General features: G+C 38.1%; 1 protein-coding gene across 4 annotated transcripts in view; it reads right to left on the reverse strand.

Annotated features, from left to right (window-relative positions):
* The window catches only part of SPATA5 (spermatogenesis associated 5), a 326,635-nt gene that overhangs the window by 95,034 nt on the left and 214,767 nt on the right, over positions 1 to 16,834 (reverse strand). The gene's annotated exons all lie outside the window — the stretch shown is intronic.

Consider the following 16,834-nt stretch of genomic DNA (forward strand, 5'->3'; position numbering starts at 1 on the left):
AGGAGGAAATGATATGATCTGGGAAACCACAGCTTACTTTCAGGAGCTTCAATGAAATGTTTAGATTTTTTTGAGAAGGAGGTTCTGAAATGACAGATAAAGCATCTGATTATTTTAAGTAATTTCTATAATTAAGTAATTTTCAGTAAGAAACTCAAAAGAACTCAAAAGTAAATATAAGAAAGTATGATCACTGCATATAAATGGTATTGCCATTACATCTCTAGGTGCCTAGCCAAATAGAATATAGGGGCTGCCTTCTTAGAATCTTCATGATAAGATTTAATTTACTGAATCTCTGTTGGCCTAGACTCAGACTAAGAACTCTAGTTGCACAAAATGTTTTAGGGCCTTTAATGATCCCCTGACCCCTAATCAAACTTCTGCCAGATCTCTGCTAAAAGGGTATTACCTCTAGTCCTTCTTTTACAAATCCAGGAAGCAAATCATTATCAGTTTGGATTTTAATTCAAACTTGCCTAGAAATTTCAAGAACTTTAAAAGGAAATAACTTGGAGAAGTACCAAATAAACAGTAACAAAAATGCGCTCTACTTGGCCTTTATCTTGAAGCAGAACATTCTCTTGGCTCCAGTCTCCTCAGTTCATGGATCTATCTGGTCTCATCCTCTCTCTCTCTACCCATCTCCCCTCACCCTGGCCATGTGAAGAAAGAATTAATTGGAAAGACTTATTGAAACTTATTCTTTCTTATAAATCTTCTCCCCAATGATCTGCATACAAAAAGCAACATTAAATAATCTATGATGGTGGTTTAGTCGCTGAATCATGTCCAACTCTTGCAACCCCAGTAGGTAGCCTGCCAGGCTCCTGTATCTCTGAGATTTTCCAGGCAAGAATACTAGAGTGGGTTGCCATTTCCTTCTCCAGGGGATCTTCCCGACCCAGGAATTGAACCTGGTCTCCTGCATTGCAGGCAGATTCTTTACCAACTGAGCTACAAGTAAAGATTAAATAATCTATAAGCATAATAAATTAGGAGATTGTAAGAAGTAATTGGAACAGCTCTAAAACTTGGGGGCTTGCTTTTTGCTCTAACCTTTGTCACAGAAGAAACATTCAGATGTGATTGTGAGGCAAGTCCTTTGACAACACTATAAAAATAACATCCTCTTGAAAAGATACCCCTTTAATCGAAAGATTAAAACCATGCATGGCTGTTTTGCCAGTAACATTATAAAACACAGAGCAACTTCATACCAGAATACTAGTGCTTGAGAACTTTTGTTGTCTGAAAATAACAGCTTTCAGAGCAAGGAGAAACATGTGCTAAAGCCATCCTGGAGCCTTGACAGAGAATTTTAAATTTAAAATAACAGACACACAAGAAAGTGTTATATGTTAGAGTCATTCCTGTAATAATATTCTAACTTATTTTACCAGATCTAGAGAAGTGAAGAAATATTCTGATATCCTATTAGCTCAGGAAAAATTGTATTTTCTACAAAAAGTAGGACACAATTGAGACTAGTAAAAAGTAAGTAAAAGCTGGAAACGACCTCTGACTCAGGACTCTTTAGCTCTGAAGCATGAGATTTCCATTCTGATTACATCTTCAGCATCAAAGATCATCATCCATTTAAACTTTGACAATGATAACAGTAAAACTTGAGGTCAGAGCTGCCCAGTAGAAATGGAGTGTGAGCCACAGATGCAATATACTTTAAAATTTTCTAGTAGCTACATTTTAAAAGTTTTCAAAAAAGGTAAACTTCCTTTTAATAATAAATTTTATTTAATACAATATTTATCTATATGTCAATATAAAGTATTATTTAAATGTCATAAAATTATTAAAGAAATAGTTTACTTTTTTATATAAAGCCTTTGAAATCTGAAGTATATTTTATATTTAAAGCACTTCTTGATTTGGATAAGTCACATTTCAAGTGCGTAACAGCCACACATGGCCAGTAGCTACCAAACTGGTCCGGCAGTTCTAGGCTTTGTGGAGACCTTCACTGAAGAAACCATTCTCAAATGCAAACTAAACTGTTAGAACACTGGATAAATTACCCTTAAGGAAGCATTATCAGTCCCATCAACTGCCGTCACAAGACAGCATCTTTCTCTCCAAAAGACTTTTGCTTATTGTCACTAATAATAATTTAAAAATGTGTAAATTCATTTAAAAAATGAACCATTATCGGCTGAAAAATATTTAGCTCATTAATAACAACAATGAAAGAATCATTTCTAAATTTCACTAGAAAATAGAACCTGTGACAATAGAGGCGTTTTCCAAGTAAAATTTCAATTTGTTGTTCAGTTACGCTGAACTCTTGTTTAGATTTCTACTAGAGGCACAAATTGTTAGAAAATGAAATAATCCTGTAAACCATTTAGATTTCACTTGTTAAGAGAAGGGTGTGATAGAACGGTACTGTTCCAACGACACTGAGTCCTAAATTCTTGTCACAGACTTTTAGCAGAAATTCAAGATTTCAACTCATTCGAGTTCAGAGATATGAAAAATGTCTATTAATTAGAATTTTATATTCATTTTAAGAAATGGAGCTAAAGTCTTCTTGGTAAGTACTACTAGAAATATTATGTATATGTGTATGTATGTATGTTTAAATAAATACACACAAACACCACACAAAGAAGTAAAGTTTTGTGTCTTATTTATATTTTAACTGTCTGAAACAGATATTATGTTTATTTATATTTATATATGTGCACATTATGGATATAGATATTATCCATAGGAATTAAAATATGAAAGAAATTATGTAAATTAGTTATCCCACATTTAGCATTGACGTATCACACTAAGTGGCAATGTGGAAACGGGTGGTTAATTCATTGTTGTCACAGATTTTGATGTCTGAATGCAGTGAAGGCCACAGCTGACCAGTTCCTATCCTCTGCTGCTGCTAAGTCGCTTCAGTCGTGTCTGACTCTGTGCGACCCCATAGACGGCAGCCCACCAGGCTCCCCCGTCCCTGGGATTCTCCAGGCAAGAACACTGGAGTGGGTTGCCATTTCCTTCTCCAATGCATGAAAGTGAAAAGTGAAAGTGAAGTCGCTCAGTCATGTCTGACTCTTCGCGACCCCATGGACTGCAGCCTACCAGGCTCCTCTGCCCATGGGATTTTCCAGGCAAGAGTACTGGAATGGGGTGCCATTGCCTTCTCCGGTTCCTACCCTCTAGCACATAAAAATTAAAATACAAAACAACTTCCAATATTACTGTTCCTTCCAATTCCCACTCAATTTATTTTAACTTCATCCCTTAATGCTAAAATTTTATAAATTGCTATACCAAAACTATTCCCATTCCCAAATTCCTGAAGTTAGAAGCAGCAGAAAATAAAAGGTAGGCCTGTGTGTATAAAACTACTGTTAGGCAAATATCCTGCGTTAGAAGGCAAAATTAATTAATTAGCTAACCAAACAAATATTTATGTCTGGAACTGGATTTATCAAAAATAAGCAATATCATCCATACCTTAAAAAAGCTTACAGAGTGGAAATGACAGGTAAACACATAAGTTCATGATGAGACCCCTTAGATTCAAAAAGTTTGTTCTTAAAGGTAAAACTTGTATAACTTTCCTAAACAAAATAATCATAACAAAACCTCTAAACCTTTCAACCTATACAGAGATGGGATTCACTTCAGCTCAATCAATAGAATTCTCTTTGTTCTTGTATCAGATGCCCACTTTTATTATACCTGCACCCAATCTCAGCACAAATAGCAAGTGAATTTCTTCATTTCCCCAGTTTCATATTTTCTGTAAGATTCACTATTGTACTTGACAAGCAGGTTGCTAAAGAGAACTAAAATTTCTTAGGGAAAAAAACTGAAAGAGGAATCTTAAACTAAAATCCCCAATACACTATCCTGTTTTTGCACTCCTTCTTCTCTTTTCTGAAACAAAAATACTTGAAATATACTTCCTCAAGTACTTGCCCACATGGCCGTCCTCTTAAAACACAGGACTTCAAATTTTATTATCTTGGGCAGAAGTAGTCTGATAATATCGACTCAGATTTGATCCTAAATCCCAGGGAGCTGTTGATGACCTATGCAGCCACAGCTGGGAGTTGTTAAACCATTTCCTTCTCAGTGAATAATTCTGAAATGGGTTTACTGTCTAATATTAACCAAATGGGGAAGTAAAGAAAGAAAGAAAGAAAAAATAACCTGTAAATGCTGAAGAGCCATATGCTGTATCACAGGATACCTTGTTTCACTTATTTTTAAACACCTCGTATTTGATTATACAGTATTCTTTAAAAGTGTGTTATGTCTGAGAATAGCCAGGAACAAGCATTCACGTTTCAAGGTAAAAGTTCTGGTGTGGGTGGGAGGGTATGACACACAGTCATTTAGTACATCCTCCACACGTACACTCAAGATTACCGTTCACTTCAACTGTCTATAAAGTTTTTCCTTAAAAAAACTTTTTTTTCCCTTTTTTAACCAAGAGAATTTCTCCTCTATGTATACACCTAAAAATAAAGTTGTTGAGTCCAAATGAGAGATGGTCTCTCCTTCCTGAAATTCGCCAAGATAATTTTAAAACATGACTGAGTTCTAAACAATGAGCAAAACTAAATATAGTCTTAACACTGCAACTTAATTCTCAACTTTGCCAATACCCCTTGCAATCATCAGGCTGACTTCTCTCCTGGGTTCTATCAACATCTTGGTTTCCTTTCACCCCCCTCCACTTCTCTGACAGTGTGACTTGTGCTAAGGAAGTTGCTGATGAGAAATCTGACCCCACATCCTTTGAAAAGACATTCATTCATTTCAGCTATTATGCAGCCAAGAATGGCTCAGGATTTATAAATCGGAAGGAAGATGGGACGGGGATTATAATTGACATTTAAACTGAAAGTTTATTATGATTCTCCTTTTATACGGAAGGAAGTTTAAAATAAATTAAAAGCCATACAATTAGTAAATAGCAACGTAATACCCATTCAGTTTATTTTAAAAATAAAGATGACTGATTTCTGTGAATATAAAAATTACACATAGATTGTAAGCAATTTTGACACAACACTGATTTACATTAACTAGAAAATAAACATGAATTTGAGCAAACTCTGGGAGATAGTGGAGGACAGAAGAGCCTGGCATGCTGCAGTCCATGGGGTCACAAAGAGTCAGATATGACCCAGTCACCGAACGACAACAACAAAAAATTACCAAATTGATGGCTTTGTTAATATTTTGGGGAGCAATTTTCCAGACCATTGTAATGTATGCTGTTTCACATAAAGTTGTGCTATTTATGACTGTTTTATAACCTACCTTTATTTCCCAGTAATTATAGTGTATGGATTTCTTTTACTGCTAATACATATAGTACATATCACCATTTTAATAGCTGCTCATTATTTTGTTACATACATACAGCACATATGTAATATTCAATTCTCAAAACTACTCTTAAGATAGATGGGTACCATTAGTCTTATTTAGAGATTCAATCTATAAAAATCCTACAATGAACATTTTACACTAACAGTGTGGACTGCTTATTATATCCTGGATAAATTCCTAGTAGGACAAAAGGGGAATACTGAAGGTTTTTTTGTTATATATTAACTACCTTTTAGAAAGTTTATGCTAATTTATGCTCACATGCACTTTAATCTATATATATTTTCAAAAGTATACTATGGAAATATATGATACTGAAAAAAATGTAGAATGCCATCTAGAAATGCTCAAGAAAAACCTGTCATGACACTGTGCTGCCTATATGTATTCTTCTGCTATCTTGGAACATGAAATTCAGGGCCCTAAATGTCTGCTACACAATTACCAAATTAAAAACAATCTATTTTGCTGAAAAGCCTTTCTCCTTTATTCTTGCATTATTAGGATATCATACAGTTTAAAAGAAAAAAAGGGGGGGGGTGCGAGGGGACACACCCAGGGTTTTTAGAGACCTTATGCATTTCAGGAGTGAACTAAAGAACAAGGAATAATAAGCCAGACTGGAACTAGGGCAGACCTAAGAGCCTCCACATTAGTAGCCCCAATAGCCCCCAAAAGAGTCCCTCTGACATTAGAATGCTTGTTTCATCTTGTTACACTATTTGAGCATCCTAATTAGAGATGCATTCAGGCAATAAATATACCTGGAGGCAGAGAATGCAGATTAGGAATTTTCTTTGGTGGGTGTTGAGGCAAAATAGGAAAACCTGTAATATCTGGATTGCGGCAAGTTAAAAGGTGGGACGCACTGTGATGTACGTAGTAGGAAAAACATGGGCTTTCAAAACAGACTAGGCAATCATTTCACAATATATACAGAAATCACATCATGAGAAATGCTGGGCTGGAGGAAGCACAAGCTGGAATCAAGATTACTGGGAGAAATATCAATAAACTCAGATATGCAGATGACACCACTCTTATGGCAGAAAGTGAAGAAGAACTAAAGAGCCTCTTGATGAGAGTGAAGGAGGCGAGTGAACAAGTTGGCTTAAAGCTCAACATTCAGAAAACGAAGATCATGGTATCCAGTCCTGTCACTTCATGGCAAATAGATGGGGAAACAGTGGAAGCAGTGGCTGACTTTATTTTTTGGGGCCCCAAAATCACTGCAGATGATGACAGCAGCCATGAAATTAAAATATGCTTACTCCTTGGAAGGAAAGTTATGACCAACCTAGATAGCATATTCAAAAGCAGAGACATTACTTTGCCAACAAAGGTGTGTCTAGTCAAGTCTATGGTTTTTACAGTAGTCATGTATGGATGTGAGAGTTGGATTATAAAGAAAGCTGAGCACCGAAGAATTGATGCTTTTGAACTGTGGTGTTGGAGAAGACTCTTGAGAGTCCCTTGGACTGCAAGGAGATCCAACCAGTCCATCCTAAACAAGATCAGTCCTGGGTGTTCATTGGAAAGACTGATGTTGAAGCTAAAACTCCAATACTTTGGCCATGTGATGCGAAGAGCTGACTCATTTGAAAAGAGCCTGATGCTGGGAAAGATTGAAGGCAGGAGGAGAAGGGGACAACAGAGGATGAGATGGTTGGATGGCATCACCAACTCAATGGACATGGGTTTGGATAGACTCCGGGAGTTGGTGATGGACAGGAAGGCCTAGTGTGCTGCAGTTCATGGGGTTGCAAAGAGTCGGACACGACTGAGTGACTGAACTGAACTGAACAGATATCGAATCATATTGTATACCTAAAACAAAATGTTATAAGTCAGTTATATCTCAGTTAAAAGAAAAGGGCTTAAACAATTTCAGGCAAACAGTGGGCAGATTATAACAAGATCACATCTATTCATTCTGGGAGTGGGACTTGGAAGTAACTTATGAGCACTTAGATTTTCACACATAAAACTCCCACACAGGTGATACTACGGAGATCTTGATCTCTTAAACTCATATAGCAAAAGCAGAACGTAACTTTTTTTAGCTTTACAATTATTTCATTCTGTGGTTTGTTTCTCTGGATAGTTTTCTTCTCTTTTTTTTTGCGGGGGGGGGGGGTGGTTAGGGTTTGGGAAAACAGAGTTGGGATATGAATACAATTTTTTTTAAAATGACTCACTATATTTCCCAGGATGTATGTATAAATAATTAGATAGAAAGTTGTGGCAGGCAGAATAATGGCCCCTCAAAATGTACATATCCTAATCTATCTAACCTATGAATATATGTGAGGCAATATGGCAAAGATGAGTTAAGGTGGCAAATGGAAATAAATTTGCTACCCAGACACCTTTAAAGTAGGAGATTTCTCTGGATTATCCTGGTGAACCCAATATAATCCTGCTGCTGCTGCTGCTAAATTGCTTCAGTTGCGTTCAACTCTGTGCGACCCCATAGACGGCAGCCCACCAGGCTCCCCCCCGACTCTGTGCGACCCCACAGATGGCAGCCCACCAGGCTCCCCCGTCCCTGGAATTCTAAGGGTCCTTAAAAGTGGAAGAGAGCATCAGAAGAGGGAACTGGGGAGATGGCAACATGAGAACTCAGCCTGCCTCTGGTGGTTTTGAAGATAAAGGAAAATGGGGATGAGTCAAGGAAAGCAAGCAGCACTTAAAAGACAGAAAATATAAGGAAATGGATTCTTCCTGGAGCCTCCAGAACATAATGTGTCTCACTGATACTGTGATCTTTGCCTAGTGAGACTGGTGTCAGGTTTCTGATCTACACAGCTGCAAGATAATAAATTCGTGCTGTTTTAAGCCATTAAAAAAGGGGGGATATTTTGCTCAGTCACTCAGTGTCTGACTGTTTGTGACCCCAGAGATTGTAGCCTGCCAGGCTCCTCTGTCCATGTAATTCTCCAGACAAGAATACTGGAGTGGGTTGCCATTTCCTTCTCCAGGGGATCTTCCTGAACCAGGGATTGAAGCTGCATCTCCAGTGTCCCATGCACTGCAGGTGGATTCTTTACCACTGAGCCACTGGGGAAAGTGAAAGTGAAAGTCACTCAGTCATGTCCGACTGCGACCCCATGGACTATACAGTCCATGAAATTCTCTAGGCCAGAATACTGGAGTGGGTAGCCTTTCCCTTCTCCAGGGGATCTTTGCAACCCAGGGATCGAACTCAGGTCTCCCGCATTGCAGGCAGATTCTTCGGCAGCAGAGCCACAAGGGAAGTCTGAGCCATTGGGGAAGACCTGAAGACAACTTTAGGGTCTGATTAAAGCATTAAAATACTTTATAGAAAAGTGGTCAAATCTGATATGTCAACTCTGTCTTAACTGGTTTAGCTCTAGACTGGATTTAATGTATGAAGTCATTACATATTTATTTCAATATCTAAAACAAGCAGGGATGAATGAGTATTATTTTTCAATTCTAATTTATTCCACAAGTTAATCAAAATAACACTAATATCTGACCTAATTTTTATATCCACATAATATTAAGTTTTGAAAAATATATCTTAAAAAATAAGCAATTAACATCCAGCCAAAACAAATAATTTCAATAAGACCAATATTAATGCTATACTTTTAAATTCTTTCACATATTATAATTATGAACTCTGTCATAATCTGTTTCCTTTACTTACTTAAGTTTCCATTAATGGCAAAGACATTGTACTGATTGTTTAAAATTGATTTGTAACATTTGTGAAAAAATTTAAATCTGTTCTTGTAAACCGGTAAGAGCTAGTTCTAGCATATCATTGGGTCCAGCTCTAAATGCATCCAGATCAACACAAAATATTACCTAAAGAACACTTTTCAGTAACAATTACTGTGTAATGTAAATTTCTTTAAAACCCCATGAGATTTCATGGTTGCCGTACATGGCATCACTTACTTAAAGCAAGAAATGAGATTTTATAAAGCTTCCCATAAGGAAAAGAACATGTTAAAGAAGATAAAAAGACAAGTTACAGACAGAGAGAAAACATTTTCAAGGCACATATTCAACAAAGAACTTATATTTAGGATACATAAAGAACTCTCAAAACATGACAGTAAAATAACAAAAAGTTCAACTAGAAAATGGGCAAAAGACATAAACAGACATTTCACCATAGAGGAGATATTAAGGACAAATAAGCATATAAAAAAGTTAAATATCATTAGGCATTATGGAAATGCAAATTAAAACTACAATGAGATATCACTACAGAGTTATCAGAACACCAAATGCCAGTAAGGATATAGAAAACTTAGATTCTATACTTCCTGGTGGGAACATAAAATGGTATAGCCCTGCTGGGGTATAGTTTAGCAGTTTTTAAAGACAGATCACATGAAGCAGGCAGAACAGTGCATGCTTGGCTCCACTACCCCACCGCTGTCCATATCCTAATCCTTGGAACCTGGGAATATGAACCTTATCTAGCAAAAACAATTAAGGTTATGGTTGGAATTAGGGTTCCTGATGAATTGATTAAAAATGGGAGATTAACATTAGGTAAGGATTAAAAGTGGAGAGAGAGGTAAAGGAGAGTCAGTTAGAGGAGGACTGTGGCTATGGAAGAAAGGCAGAGAGATACAACTTGGCTGACTGTGAAGATGGAGGCAGGGGCCAGAAGGCAAGGACATCAGGAGGAACTGGAAAAGGTAAGGGAAACAGATTCTCCCCTAAAGCCTCCAGAATGGACTGCAGCCCTGACATTTACCTTGACTTTAGCCAGTGAGATCATATTGGACTTCTAACCTACAGAACTGGAAGATGACAAATTTGTTATTTCAGTGGCTAGTCTTGTAATAATTTCTTACAGCCACAATAGAAAACTAATACATCATGTGACTGACCAACAGTAAACAGTCACAGGGAACTGAAAACTTTTGTTCACACAAAAATCTTTATATGGTTGTTTAAAGCAGCTTTACTTATTCATGAGAGCCCAAATCTGGAAATAACCTAAATGTCCTTGAACAGGTAAGTGGTTAAACAAACTCAGATATATCTATACAGTGGATTACTATTCAGCAATTAAACAGAAGTTATAACCATCAATACATACAATTTGGATGGGATATCAAGAATATAATGTTTACTGATAAAAGCCAATCTCCCATAATTACGTATTTGCTGTATGACTGTAGTTATATGACATTTTTGAAATGACAAAACTGTGGAGATGGACACCAACTTGTGACTGCCTTTCCTGATTTGCAATCAACAGGAAAGGTGACAGACAAAAAAGAAAGGAATAGGGGGATATTCAACTACAAAGGAGTATACAAAAGAATTCTTTGCAGTGATCCAAGATACAATGCTATATCTTGACTGCAGTAGTGATTACATGAATTTATAAATGGGGTCAAGAAGTATACCACAAACACACATTCAAGTACACAGAGGCAAAGGCACAAACACAAATGAGTGCATTCAAAAGCTGGTGAAAGCTAAATAAGACCTGTAGTCGAATTAACTACATATTAAAAGTCTAATTTTAATTTCTGAACTATTAATAAAAATAGTCTAATTAACTCTAATATACCAATGACAATATCCTGGTTTTAATATTCTTCTACAGTCATATGTATGACCAACTTAGATAGCATATTGAAAAGCAGAGACATTACTTTGCCAACAAAGGTCCGTCTAGTCAAGGCTATGGTTTTTCCAGTGGTCATGTATGAAGTCCAACTTCACAGAGCTGGACTGTGAAGAAAGCTGAGTGCCGAAGAATTGATCCTTTTGAACTGTGGTTTTGAATACTCTTGCGAGTCATTTGGACTGCAAGGAGATCCAAGCAGTCCATTCTGAAGGAGATCAGCCCTGGGATTTCTTTGGAAGGAATGAGCTAAAGCTGAAACTCCAGTACTTTGGCCACCTCATGAGAAGAGTTGACTCATTGGCAAAGACTCTGATGCTGGGAGGGATTGGGGGCAGGAGCAGAAGTGGACGACAGAGGATGAGATGGCTGGATGGCATCACTGACTCGATGGCCGTGAGTTTGAGTGAACTCTGGGAGATGGTGATGGACAGGGAGGCCTGGCATGCTGCGATTCAGGGGGGTCACAAAGAGTTGGACACGACTGAGTGACTGAACTGAACTGAACTGACAGTCATATGAAACGTTATAATTGAGGGAGTTGGTGAAAGGTTCTGAGATTTCATGCCTTATAGAAATCGTATGGACCTAACAGAAGCAGAAGATATTAAGAAGAGGTGGCAAGAACACACACAAGAACTATATAAAAAAGATCTTCATGACCCAGATAACCACGATGGTGTGATCATGCACCTAGAGCCAGACATGCTGGAATACGAAGTCAAGTGGGCCTTAGGAAGCATCACCATGAACAAAGCTAGTGGAGGTGATGGAATTCCAGTTGAGTTATTTCAAATCCTAAAAGATGATGCTGTGACATCCTGCACTCAATATGCCAGCAAATTTGGAAAACTCAACTGTGGCCACAGGACTGGAAAAGATCAGTTTTCACTCCAATCCCAAAGGAAGGCAATGCCAAAGAATATTCAAACTACCACACAATTGCACTCATCTCATATGCTAGCAAAGTAATGCTCAAAATTCTCCAAGCCAGGCTTCAACAGCACGTGAACTGTGAACTTTCAGGTGTTCAAGCTGGATTTAGAAAAGGCAGAGATCAAATTGCCAATATCCACCGTATCATCGAAAAAGCAAGAGAGTTCCAAACAAACATCTACTTCTACTTTATTGACTATGCTAAAGCCTTTGACTGTGTGGATCACAAAAAACTGTGGTAAATTCTTAAAGAGATGGTAATACAAGACCACCTGACCTGCCTCCTGAGAAATACGTATGCAGGTCAAGAAGCAACAGTTAGACCTGGAGATGGAACAACAGACTGGTTGCAAATCAGGAAAGGAGTATGTCAAGGTTGTATACTGTCACCCTGCTTATTTAATGTATATGTAGAGTACATTATGCGAAATGCCAGCTAGATGAAGTACAAACCGGAATCAAGACTGCCAGGAGAAATATCAATAACCTCAGACATGCAGGTGACACCACACTTATGGCAGAAAGTGAAGAGGAACTAAAAAGCCTCTTGATGAAAGTGAAAGAAGAGAGTGAAAAAGTTGGCTTAAAACTCAACATTCAGAAAACAAAGATCATGGCATCCAGTCCCATCACGTTATGGCAAATACATGGGGACACAATGGAAATAGTGAGAGACTTTATTTCCTTGGGCTCTAAAACCACTGCAGATGGTGACGACAGCCATGAAATTAAAAGACGCTTGCTCCTTGGAAGAGAAGTTATGACCAACCTAAACAGTATATTAAGAAGCAGAGACGTTACTTTGCCAACAAAGGTCCATCTAGTCAAAGCTATGGTTTTTCCAGTAGTCTTGTATGGATGTGAGAGTTGGACTATGAAGAGAGGTGAGTGGTGAAGAATTGATGCTTTGGAACTGTGGTGTTGGAGAAGACTCTTGACAGTCTCTTGGACTGCAAAGAGATCCAAACAGTTAATCCTAAAGGAAATCAGTCCTGAATATTCATTGGAAGGCCTGATGCAAAATCTGAAACTCCAGTACTTTGGCCACCTGATGCAAAGAACTGACTCATTGGAAAAGACCCTGATGCTGGGAAAGACTTAAGGAAGAGAAAGGGATGACAGACAATGAGATGGTTGGATGGCATCACTGACTCATTGGACATGAGTTTGAGTAAGCTCTGGAAGTTGATGATGGACAGGGAAACCTAGCCTAGCATGCTGTAGCCCATGGGGTCGCAAAGAGTTGGACACGACTGAGTGACTGTACTGAATTGTCTTATTTTTATACCCACTGGATCATTTTTCTCTTTCCTCTTATTTTTAACTTTTTATTTTAACATAGTTATAGGCTTACAGACAACTGTAAGAAACAGTACATAGACTCCCATGAACCTTTCACCAACTCCCCCAGTGGTGGTGTTTCATATAACTGCAGAATACTACTAAAACCAGGATACTGTTATGGGTATAATAGTGTTAATTAGACTACACTTATTTGGGTTTCCCAAGTGGCGCTAATGGTAAAGAATCTGCCTGCCAATGCAGGAGACATAATAGACGCACGTTTGATCCCTGGGTCGGGAAGATCCCCTGGAGAAGGGTATGACCACCCACTCCAGTATTCTTGCCTGGAGAATCCCCATGGACAGAGGAGCCTGGCAGGCTACAGTCCAGAGGGTCACAAAGAGTCCGACATGACTAAGAAACTTATCAAGCAAGCATATATTGGTGGTTCATGCTAAAAGGTAATCACAGGAACATATAATAAAAAAGTTGATAGACCAATGCTCTCATGTGTTATTAGCCTATTGTTTTTAAACAGTGAAAAACAAAATGTAATATATATAGTATTCTGGCACAATATTAAGTCCAGAATATTACCCTAGCATTAAATAGTAAAAGTAAGAAATACTGAAATAAGTTTGGCAAACTGCTAAGTAGAAATATTTTGTTGAGGTTATAAGAACAAATGAAACTAAAAGTGAAACATAATTTTTGCTCATCAAGGTATCATTCTTCTATTACACATAGTTGAAAAACCCTGGAAATTAATTGGTGTGGGTGTTCAGCTGTGTCTAACTCTTCGCGACCCTGTGGACTGTAGCCTGCCAGGCTCCTCTGCCCATGGGGATTCTCCAGGCAAGAATACTGGAGTGGATTGCCGTGCCCTTCTCCAGGGGATCTTCCCGACAAGAAATCGAACTGGTATCTCCTGCATCGTAGACAGATTCTTTAGGCTGAGCCCCCAGGATAGCCTGAAAATTGGTAAAGATTAGCAAAATCAAGCTTCATATATTTGCAGACCACTTTGTTATCAGGCAAACAATTTCTTTATTTAATTAATGATTAGTGTTTTTATTTTCTTTCTTAAAAAAGTACAGTTTATGATTTTGGAGGGAATCTGGCAAATGTAGACTGCTGTTTGATATTAGCCAATCAACAGAGTTAAGTCATAAAGACTTTTATCTCTGAATTTGTCAGTTTTTGAGGTATTGTTCTATAGAGTAAGTTTAGAATTATTCATGGAAATTTGTCTTTGGTGAATTTACAGCAAGTGACTACCTGGCTTACAAAATATTTTAAGCACTGAAAGTCACACCCTCTAGTACCACGATGCTCACACTATAGCTATCCTGGGATTTCCTGATTTGGTAAAGAAAACAAGCTAGGAAAGATTAAATTTCAAATACATCTTTAATTTTTTTTGTTGTTCTTTAGTTCATTTTATTAAAGTTAACACACTGTTCTTTCATTGTTAATTCTTAAAAATCTTCCTCTCAGAATGCTCTGCTCTTTAACCTGTGCTTTTTCTTTTATTTAAAGTTTTACTTTGAAGGTAGAGCATTTACTACAAAAAATATGATTCAAAATCATGGAATGAGAAACTCATGTGAGGACATTGGATCTTTATTATTACACCGAAACTCAAAGCCCGTGATTTATTTACTTTTTTAAAGTAACTGACACCTTGTCACAGCTACCTTGCCTTGGAGAGGTTAAAAAGTTGTCCAAGTTCCAGACAGCAAAAGAGTAGACTCTAAACTGCCAACATGCAACGTGCTTGGACAAGCAGTTTCTTTTTACAATGAAGAAACAGGCTTGCTTTTTCAATGCAACCAAATTCAAACAATGAAAGGAGCCACTCCAAACTATGAGCAGGGACAAACTGAGGGCCAAGCTTATGGTATGCACAGGAGCATTCCCAAATGGGCAACCCTGGGCAAACACAAGTTATCTCTTCAAATAAATGTTTTAACATGACACCTGCATTAGCCCCTCAGGTATCCACAGCTTTTTACCAGTGTGTTATCGGTATGTACTGAACAACAACACAAACTGCTATTTTGAACACGACATACCTTCAGGCTTTCAAGATGATGTACAATTAGAGTAGAGAAAATAAATGCACTTCCTCTCATAATTCTGAGTCCCATATGAAATGGCTGGTAGAAAACAAATTAATACACAGAATGTGGACTTTTCTCTGGAACAGAATAATTGGTGACAATGTTTTATGTATTCATTTAATTAGGGCTGGTATGTACTAAAGAAAGTGAAAGTTGCTCAATTGTGTCCGACTCTTTGCAACTCCATGGATAGTCCATGGAATTCTCCAGGACAGAATACTGGAGAGGGTAGCTGCTCCCTTTTCCAGGGGATCTTCCTGATCCAGAGATCGAACCCAGGTTTCCAAAACTGCAGGAGGATTCTTTACCAGCTAAGCCACCAGGGAAGATCAGTATGTACTAAGATCCTGTATATTTAAGTTCATCTCATAAATAATCATAATGTGAATTGCTACATATCTCTCATTTCAAAGTCTGGAAAAGAGAAAAATCATTCTTGCTCCACATATCAATAAAAAGAACGAGATATAAGGACAAAGAATCAAAAAAGTAGTTTTAAGGAAACTAAAGATATTTTTCATTTCTTTTGTTGTTGTTCGGTCACTAAGTTGTGTTCCACTCTGTGTGACCCCATGGATTATAACTGGGTTCCTCTGTCCATGGGGTTTTCCAGGAAAGAATACTGAACTGGATGAACCAGGCTAAATGTATGTATGTGGAAATAACTTTAAAAAATGTAGTGCAGAAGAAAACCAAAGCCTGGTTTAGGTAAATATTTCATACAAAATAAGGATCAGATCAGATCAGATCAGATCAGTCGCTCAGTCATGTCCGACTCTTTGCGACCCCGTGAATCGCAGCACGCCAGGCCTCCCTGTCCATCACCAACTCCCGGAGTTCACTCAGACTCATGTCCATCGAGTCAGTGATGCCATCCAGCCATCTCATCCTCTGTCGACCCCTTCTCCTCTTGCCCCCAATCCCTCCCAACATCAGAGGCGTTTCCAATGAGTCAACTCTTCGCATGAGGTGGCCAAAAGTACTGGAGTTTCAGCTTTAGCATCATTCCTTCCAAAGAAATCCCAGGGCTGATCTCCTTCAGAATGGACTGGTTGGATCTCCTTGCAGTCCAAGGGACTCTCAAGAGTCTTCTCCAACACCACAGTTCAAAAGCATCAATTCTTCGGCGCTCAGCCTTCTTCACAGTCCACCTCTCACATCCATACATGACCACAGGAAAAACCATAGCCTTGACTAGACGAACCTTTGTTGGCAAAGTAATGTCTCTGCTTTTGAATATGCTATCTAGGTTGGTCATAACTTTTCTTCCAAGGAGTAAGCGTCTTTTAATTTCATGGCTGCAGTCACCATCTGTAGTAATTTTGGAGCCCAGAGAAAAATAAAGTCTGACACTGTTTCCACTGTTTCCCCATCGATTTCCCATGAAGTGAGATGGGATCAGATGCCGTGATCTTCGTTTTCTGAATGTTGAGCTTTAAGCCAACTTTTTCACTCTCCACTTTCACTTTCATCAAGAGGCTTTTGAGTTCCTCTT

The sequence above is a fragment of the Bison bison genome, unplaced genomic scaffold, assembly GCF_000754665.1.
Source record: "Bison bison bison isolate TAMUID 2011002044 unplaced genomic scaffold, Bison_UMD1.0 scf7180017864465, whole genome shotgun sequence".
Lineage (NCBI taxonomy): Eukaryota > Metazoa > Chordata > Mammalia > Artiodactyla > Bovidae > Bison > Bison bison.